The sequence below is a fragment of the Octopus bimaculoides genome, chromosome 20 (assembly GCF_001194135.2).
Source record: "Octopus bimaculoides isolate UCB-OBI-ISO-001 chromosome 20, ASM119413v2, whole genome shotgun sequence".
NCBI classification, from domain to species: Eukaryota; Metazoa; Mollusca; class Cephalopoda; order Octopoda; family Octopodidae; genus Octopus; species Octopus bimaculoides.
This window is the reverse complement of record NC_069000.1, coordinates 20,051,238-20,061,304: the sequence shown is the minus strand read 5'-3', so window position 1 is coordinate 20,061,304 and position 10,067 is coordinate 20,051,238. Positions and strand designations below refer to the sequence as shown.

The following is a 10,067-nucleotide window of genomic DNA, read 5'->3' as shown; positions in this document are numbered from 1 at the left end:
ATATATGTATATGTATTATTGTATGTGTGTGTATATGTTCGTGTGTCTGTGTTTGTCCCCCCAACATTGCTTGACAATCGATGCTGGTGTGTTTACGTCCCCGTAACTTAGCGGTTCGGCTAAAGAGACCGATAGAATAAGTACTAGGCTTACAAAGAATAAGTCCTGGGGTCGATTAGCTCGACTAAAAGGTGGTGCTCCAGCATGGCCACAGTCAAATGACTGAAACAAGTAAAAGAGTAAAAGAGTAAAAGAGTATACATGCATAATTACATACACTTAACACAAACACACACACTTGTATGTGTGTGCGTGTGTGTATGTCAGCATCCATGTACGTATGCGTATGTGCATGAATGTATATACATTTTACAGAGTACATTATTTGCCAGTTAAGATTGCCTCCCATGATTGAAATTTCTTCCCTGCATTCCTCTTCGTAAAAAAAATCCGTTCCTTGGTGCCTCCTAAGTGCCTCATGTTTGGGAATAACTGAATTAGAGAATGCTGTCTAGTCTCTTTGCTACATTATTCTGTGACAAATATGTAGAATATGAGTTGTGTGTAACTATAATGGTACACGAGATGTTATAGTGTCGGATGTTGACTATGTGACAGTATGTGCTGTGTTGTTATTATTGGGTGGCGTTTGGGTAGAATAATATACCGGGCGGCTTATGTTATTTTATTGGGTGCTGACTGTGTATTGGGTGTTCATATCAGGTGAGTTGTGCCGAATGAGATGCATTATTGAATTGAATGTCTCGTAGGTTATGTCTATGACTAGTAGTGCTATTTATCGGAATCAGTAAACATATTTAGAAATGTTTATGCTTATTTGTTGAGCCGTTTTATCCTTTTATATGTTTCATCCCAAATTCTATGGCCCTGCTGGAGTACTGTTTATGATGCTTTCTGATTTCGATATTACCTTCATCGTTTTTACTGCTAATCCATACATAGTGTTTACTTCATTTTCACGATTCAGAGACAACATTGGCTTTCTGGACGTTGATGATCCCAAACATCTTATGATCCGTACTAATTTGCGGGTGTGCTGGAGCACCACCTTTAGTCGAACCCAGGACTTATTCTTTGTAAGCCTAGTACTTCTATTGGCATATTTTGCCGAACCGCTAAGTTGCATTGGTTGTCAAGCAATTGTGGGGGTGACGAACACAAACACACAAACATATATACATATATATGTATATATATGTATACATACATACATACATACATACGACAGGTTTCTTTCAGTTTCCGTCTACCAAATCCACTCACAAGGCTTTGGTCGGCCAGAGGCTATGGTAGAAGGCACTTGCTCAAGGTGTCACGCAGTGGAACTGAATCCGGAACCATGTGGTTGGGAAGCAAACTTCTTACCACACACCCACAGTCGCGCCTGTAACATTTGTTCAATTTACAGTGCGATCACTTCCTGAACGGAAAAATAAGTAATCTAAAATGGATTTTGAGCCACAGATTCCGAAAAAACCGATGTTCTACTCGTACGTGTTCTTTGAAAACTCGAATTCATTTCGAGGGATGTTTAGAACAGAACGGATAGAGATATATATCAAAGTACATACATTTATGTTTATGTCATTGACAATTATATCTGAGAAATTTGCATTGATCCCCATGTCAGTTTTAACAGATGTGGACCTTATTATCTTAATGAAATGATTTTCACATACTGTTTTGTAATTGCTTATAATTTCGTAGTTTTCACCGCTAAGTGCTGGCATATTACCCAATGAATATAACTTCTGACTCAATATTTTCAGTAGATATATATCTGATATATCTCTGTTGATCTTTAATATATTCTCTATAGTAATAGTTTCTATTATTTATTACAGTCGTATAGACTTTTCATTATCTAATATATCTTTATTGTTTTTTGAACTCGCACTCGACGTAGATTCCCCCACGAGGTTTTTGCTGTTTCTTTTTTTTTTTTCTTGTAGTTTTATAAAAAAATTTTCTGCCTTCTTTTGAGTTTCCCCTTTGTACTGTCCCCGGAGTTTTGGGTCCTTGCATCTCATAAAATTGGTATTATTATTATTATTATTATTATTGTTATTATTATCATTATTATTATCATTATTATCATCATCATCATCATCATCATCATCATTATTATTAGTATTATTATTATTATTGTTATTATTATTATTATTATTATTATTGTTATTATTATTATTATTATTATTATCATTATTATTATTATTATTATTATTATTATTATTATTATTATTATTATTATTATTATTATTATTATTATCATTATTATTATTATTATTATTATTATTATTATTATTATTATTATTATTATTATTATTATTATTTTGTGGTGATGTCAGAGCCACGCGTCGCTTCTAGCCGCTCGTTAATTTTTGTTTTATTTACACATTCTTTCAAAGATGTACGTTCATAAACTTCTGCTTTGTATGTATTACATAAAGTCCGAAAGCTTTGTATGGAACTGCTCAACTCAGTTGCACTTTTGCCTTTCGAGGCGGAACAAGCACGAAGAAAGAATATCTGTCTTTGTATTTGTTCATGTTTTCTTTGATATTGTAGGTAACCCACTCTCTTGTGGTCGGTCATGTTAGCTCATCTTATTGATTGACTTTGTCGCAAACTTTTTTCTTTTCTTTTGTCTATGTTCCTTCTTGTCCTTTGCTTGCATTGTCTCATTCGTTATTTAGTTGCTACAAGCCTTCGATTTTGTTCCATAGTGAATATTGATTAAGTGAGAAGTGCGAATACTATTTAATAAATCATAAGGAACTTGAATCCTTTCCTTGCTGTGTTAGCTGTTGTCCCATTAGCGTAAAGTATTTACCGTATCAAAAGTGAAAGTGAAAGTATTCTCCTAGAAAATACAATTATTAATAAGGGAGTATTTCGCAGAAAATGAATTTATAGAGGAGCGAAAGTGTTCACTAACGTTGTAAATTTTGCATAGTAGAGTGCTGGTTAAATAAACCTTTCTACTAAGGGCATCGAGATCTCTTACCTGATGTAACCAGTCTTCGAGGTGCCACTGTAGATGCTTTCGTGGTCAGCTGTTGCCACTGGCCTCTTTTCTCTGTCATGCATAGCAAGGTCATTGTGTTGTGACTTGTCCAGTCTTTGATGTTGTCAAACTAGGAGTTTCTCTTTCTGCCTCCCTTTCGGCCTACCTCGACTGTGACTTAAAGAATGGTTTTGGTCAGGGTGTTGTGGTGGAGTACATAACCATACCAGGCAAGATTTCGTGCTATTTAGTTCGTTTGAGAGTGGAATCAGTACCATTCAAAAGAGTAATGAGGAGAGGGAGTCACCTGGAAAGGTGCATCGTTCGATGTTGTTAGTTAAGCTCATTCCATTACTATGGTTTATTATTATTATTATTATTATTATTATTATTATTATTATTATTATTGTTATTGTTGTTGTTGTTGTTGTTGTTGTTGTTGTTGTCATCATCATCATCATCGTCATAATAATGATAATAATAATAATAATAATTATTATTATTATTATTATTATCATTATTATTATTCTTATCATCATCATCATCATTATTATTATTATTATTATTATTATTATTATTATTATTATTATTATTATTATTATTATTACTATTTGTATAGAATGTGACAGAAATGATTCTGAAGGACCAGTCTTTCGTAATACAACGTTACTCATAACAAGCAATGCATACACACACACAAAAATAAAACGAATGTGTATGTGCCATTCAAATTTACAATGTATGTGCCTTAGACCTCATTGCCGTGTGGTTTTAAATTTTCGGGCATTTAAATGTACGTCGCATGGTTATTCTTTCGCGTCAAAATGATAAGTGTAGTGGTTCATAAGGCCGAGTGCACGAAACATCTAGATCTTTTCCTTACATAAAAGAAACATACATTTGTTTCCACACTGTGTTTATTTAACATTGTACGTTTTGCGCCAAAACAAACAAAAGAGAATATATTTATGCTTATATATTTTCAGTGCGTCTTTTTTTTTTCTATTTATTTCACAAATAGTATTTTAAAGTTATTTCATGTATATTCACAGATATACTTGCAAAACACAATGAACAGAAATATCAGTATTTAAATCTCTCTCTCTCTCTCTCTCTCTCTCTCTCTCTCTCTCTCTCTCTCTCTCTCTCTCTCTCTCTCTCTCTCTCTCTCTCTCTCTCTCTATCTATCTATCTATCTATCTATCTATCTCTATAGACACACACACACAAGCACATACATACACTTATATATCAGTTATCCAAGACGCAGTACGTTGTTTCGATTGCTAACTCAATCTCATCAGTAGACGAAAGAGATGTATACAAACAATGGATTAGATGTTAAACCGGTAGCGAACTCTCTATATTAAACACATTGTACATGAGTTATGTACGTCTACCACATTTCATACTTGTTGCCGAAAATATTCAATTATCCAGAAGTAACAACAATGTACATAACAAGCTGCCATATTACTTCAGTGCTGATACATTGGTATAGCCGAAATCTGTATTTAACATCTTCTCTATGTACACTGCACTTTTCTTCACTGACAGTAATCCCAACGCAATGCAGTTTTTGAGTGAATTGATATTTTAATGCACCGAACAAATTTCCTGGTAAGCTTGAAACAGGAGGTGTCTCGGTCTTCTGAATTCTCCGGCTTTCTGGAAACAGTCTAAATATATCTTTTATCTTTTACTTGTTTCAGTCATTAAAGTGCGGCCATACTGTGGCACTGCCTTGAAGGCTTTTAGTGAAGCAAATCGACCCCAGAAATTTTTAAAGCCCAGTTTCTATCGGTCACTTTTTGCCGATCGGGAGACGCAAACACACCAACACCGGTTATCAAGCGGGGGAGGAGGACAAACACTGATATAAAGACACACACAAATAGGTATATATATATATATATATATATATATATATATATATATATATATATATATATATATATATATATCTGTGTGTGTGTGTGTGTGTGTGTGTGTGTGTGTGACTGGCTTCTTTCAGTTTCCGTCTACTAAATCCACTTACAAGACTTTGGTTGGCCAGAGGCTATAATAGAAAATACTTGCCCAATATGCCACCCAATAGGACTGAACCAGAACCATGTGTTGGAGAAGGAGACTTCTTACCATACGGCTACGCCTGCGCCTACTTAAAATATATAATAAACTATGAAAAGTGAAAGGGTAAATTGTATTTAACAGATTCAAATTAGAGTCTATTTAATATTTACTAGCCCATTTAAGATTCTTAAAATATATTACACTCTACCGTGTATACACTGTAATACATAAAGGATGAAAATTAAATGAAGAAAAGTAAAAACAAATAACACAATTTTATTAAAAGGTACAGGTACTATCTAACACTAATTTAAAGCAGAGTATGTTTAATCTTTATCAATCATCTTTTAAAGTAAGGAACAAAACTATTTGGGAACTCACCTTATGCAAATTAACTAACATCAAAATCAAGATGTATTTACTTCGCATAGAGTACAATATATTGTATGATATTGCATAGTATTTCTGTATTTCTGGCAACCGGATAAGAGGTCTAGTATTGTATGAATATTTGTAAAATGCAGTTTATTTTGCGAATATATCCTCGTATCTACATTAGATTGTATTTTTTTAAAAACTTATTTTACTGTATTGAACCCGATGTCAATTACATCAATATATATGGAAGATACATTGCAAAATACGTGTATTAAGCTCCTAGTCTTTTAAACTGGTGAAGTATTCTACGGTACATATAAATATTACACTTAACTTGTGTGTTTATTGTGCAATCTATGCTTGTGTTCGACAGATTAAATTGCATGCTGCAACATTGGTAGATAAAATAACAACTTTATTACCAGTCTACTATTATCATAAAATAGCCAAAAGCTTTATGTGAAAGATTTCTTTCCTTTATTAATGAGTTACAGTTTGCAATAAAAATAAAGCTTTTTAGCAGGGGTAAATTATTATTTACTTTAATATTAATATTCGTACTTAATGTATTTTGCGTTTATATTTGTGTTTATATATGAGTGTATTTATTACAAGCTAAAGGCCTTACTGAGAGCATGTCCATTCACGGATCCATTGATTATTGATTGCTGAACTCAGATCTCCCGAAGCGTACTCTGTGCGCATGCGTATAAGTTCCGAACATATTTGGATGGCGGTCACGTTGGCTCGCCGAAAATTGCAGTTACTCTGTGCATGGTGTGTATGGTGTGAATTTTGGATAATGAAAATATTCTGGTTTGTGTTTGATTCTAGTGCTAGTGTGTATGTGTATGTGAGATGTGTGCAGAAAGCAAGGGAAAAGAATCCAAAACAAATAGATAAACAAAAGAATGAAAGTTAAGAAGCTGAACACGTGAAATGAAAGATTTCACCGCAGAACCATTCGCTCCTAATAAGTATATTAAGTCTGTCCAACACCCGTACTGAGCTCCTCGATTGAACTATGGTCTTTCCACTTCCATACTGAGCATATTTAATGAATATGCATTTATGAGCGCGTATGTGTGAGTATGTGTGTGCTGTGTGCGTGTGTGATTGTATGTTTGTGTGTATGTATGTGTGTATATACATTCATAATTACATGTATATCTGTGTGTGTACATATCTATCTATCTATCTACATATCTATCTATCTATCTATCTATCTATCTATATCTATCTATCTATCTATCTATCTATCTATCTGTCTATCTATCTATCTATCTCTCTAGGTATGTGTGTGTGTGTGTGTGTGTGTGTGTGTGTGTGTGTGTGTGTGTGTGTGTTGGTGACAGAGGTCGTATTAATGGATTAATACGAAAAAAGAAATGCTTATCTCCACTTAAACGTGGATGTTCTACCAGAGCAAACTTTACTACGGTACTTAACAAGAGAGACACTCTCCTATTGGCTTATTGGTGCAAAATGCTGCACCGAAAAGCCAGTATGAGAGTTTCTCTCTCGCTAACTACCGCAGTAAAGGTTGCTCTAGTAGAACATCCACGTTTAAGTGGGGGTAAAAATACATATATAATGATGCTTTCTGTCAATATCGTTATGTTTATAACTTTTTCAATCTATCTCGTTTCCACTTACCTTCCTTTTTTGTTTGCTCTTAATCAAACTCATTTCTTTATTGTAAGAACCGACTTTGAAGAACTGACTTCGAAATACTATCCAAATGAATTGGGTGAGGTCTGTAGAGAGATGCAAACACGCAGTCTTGCATACACACACATACATATATACGAATATGGACATACTCACACATTGATACATGCACACATGGGTATACTTACCAACTTATATAGAAATACGGCTACGTACACACAATCGTTGTATTGGCATCACCTCTCTGATAGTTCCAGCTGGAATCTTAACTGTCCAGCGGCTTCGTCGATTGTCTATTGATGCCGCTTCTCGGATATTCGCTTCATATCACCACCGAGCAACCATTTTATAAGCCATCACCGAGTCCAGAATTTCGATTCAAATAGCGTTTTGCGAATTTTATCAGTCACATGACCATGATGAAATGTCTTCTAAGAAACTAAGCGAATCTAAAACAAAAGAAAAAAAAAAGTATAAATAAATAAAATAAATAAAAATATAAAATAAATAAACAGAATCGTGTGAAACAGAATCATCATCACCACCATCATCATCATCATCACCACCACCACCACCACCACCACCACTACCACCACCATTATCATCATCATCATCAACGTCATTATCATCATGTTTTCAATAGTTTCATACAAGTTTACTTTGCACATACATGTTCCTGGGAGGTGTATGCAATATTGTCTATTGAGGATGTATGAATGGTGTTTGAATAATACATTAGTTTTTGTGGGATTTTTGTTGATTCTGGAGATATTTTAGTGTTTCGTCTACGGTGTATATAGAATATGTACAATGTGAGTTGTGGCTATTTTGGTTTGATGGTATTTGTGCTTTGCATGTGATGTATGATTAGTGATGTGTGTTTTAATTTGACAAAGTGATTGTGTAGCGGGTGGGATGTGCTATGTGTTGTGTTAATATATGTTGTTCGAGTTGTTGCTGGTATAGGGCAGAGTATCGAAATTGTAAAATCGTGTTTGTGTACATACTCAAACTCGGAAAGGACTAGGCAGCTGGAGATGATGTGGTCAATTGTAACATTGTACTGCTTGTTTAGTTATTTGTAGTTAAACATTACTCTTGTCATGCTAAAATCAAACCTGTTTCTCTGTTTATTTCAGAGCTTTTGAACCATTGTTACTTTCATACTGGTTTATTTTGCTGTTATCGAGTCTTACGGTATATTGGTCAGGCAATAGTTTTTTCTTAAGTATAGTTTGGAATTCTATTTTCATTTTGTTTTCGTTTCTTTTTGAAGAGGTGAGGTTACAGTCACTCTTGTTTTCTCTTTATTTAAATAATTTTTCCAACGCTGTTAGTTTCCAGTTAGTATTTTATTGTTCCCACGTATAAAGAAAGAGTTGCCTTTTTTTATTTCCTTATCTTTCTTCCACACTAATCAATTTCCCTTTGCTGCTTTTGAATATTTTTCTACTGAGTGTTGTTACTTTGTACTAGTTTTGTATTTGAGTCATGTTCCTCATAGCTATCTACGGACAAGGGGTATTCTATCTGCAACAACTTCAGTGTCGTGACTTTGAAACGCTGTTCGTAGTTTGCTGGTTTTCGTTTAAGTTCTTTAATTCACTTAACTTTTACTTTATCATTTTAAAGCCATGGTTTACAATTAAGCTAGCTAGTTAATTTATACCTACTACCGAGACCTGTGAATATTTCACGCAATTAATGGTAAACTTATTGGATTATTTCTGAAAATTTTATCCCAAAATCCTAAAAGCGTTGACTGTGTTGTGTCTGTATCAAAAGATAATCACTCATCTGCTAATCATTGAAAAGTGAAGGAAATTTGAATACAATGATTACTTAATGCACTTTATATATATACATTTTATACACTTTATGCATAATTTTATAGACTTAATACACAGCATTCTCTCTCACTATTCGCCTTACCCTCTTTTTCTCTCTCACTTTTCTTTAGCTCTTCGCCTTTTCCTTCAACATGAAAGCTTTACAGACAGGCTAAGTAACTTGGTAAAATACTTCCACCCACTCCCAATCTCCATCCTTCCCCTTCCCCTTCAACTAATCATGTGGAGGCGTTACGGATGGGCTAAGTAACAGAGGAACAAACAGAATTATTACACGATTATCTTTTTCTAGCAATGAGTCCAGCTTTTAATATTTTGCCTGACTTTTCTCTCGTACTCATTCCTAATTTTCCCCTAATTTACTCGGGAGTTTTTCCTTCATTTTCGTGTTTCATAATCACTTACATATATATGTAAGAGAGTGTTTTGTCTGATTCTTTGATATTCGTGTCCGTTTCTAATTTAATGATCTCGATTTTATTTAATTTGCCACTTCTTTTATAGTTTTGGCACATTTGTCTCATCCAGAACTGATTTTATTTTGTTAAATTGAGGACAAGTCTTGGTAGATTTTTAACTGGATATTAAATTCTTGTAATTATTTTAAGTCATACATATGAAATAGATGGTTTATCGTTCGTAGCATTTAAAGCCATTGGTGGCTTCATTCGGTGGAATTCTTAATGGAGTCGGAACTAGGTATAATCTTAGAAGCTGAGATTAAAAGCCTGTCAGTAAGATCCTTACACGTAGAGGGATAATGTAGTTTCCTTGCAATAATATTGTCGCCTTCCATTTTCATGTATAACATGAGCGATGTATTAAGTACTGAGACTATTTAATTTATAAAGAGAATCTTCAGTAATCAGGAATGTAATATGCTATCAGATATTTGCAGGTACTCAATTGAGGCCATATTTAATGTTTGCCTTACTCCTTTTAATAATAATAATAATAATAACAACAACAACAACAATAATAATATTAGGTATTTCTTTACCTTTTATTATTATTATTATTATTATTATTATTATTATTATTATTATTATTATTATTATTATTATTAT

At 33.6% G+C, this 10,067-nt stretch overlaps 1 long non-coding RNA gene across 15 annotated transcripts in view; it reads right to left on the bottom strand.

The window, feature by feature from the left end:
- LOC106871257 (uncharacterized) overlaps positions 1-10,067 on the bottom strand; it is a 413,124-nt gene that overhangs the window by 174,611 nt on the left and 228,446 nt on the right. For all 15 annotated transcript variants that reach the window (XR_008266341.1, XR_008266336.1, XR_008266342.1 and 12 more), the window contains one exon: positions 7,339-7,599. This is a non-coding gene — a long non-coding RNA (uncharacterized LOC106871257). The remainder of the gene's footprint in view (positions 1-7,338; positions 7,600-10,067) is intronic.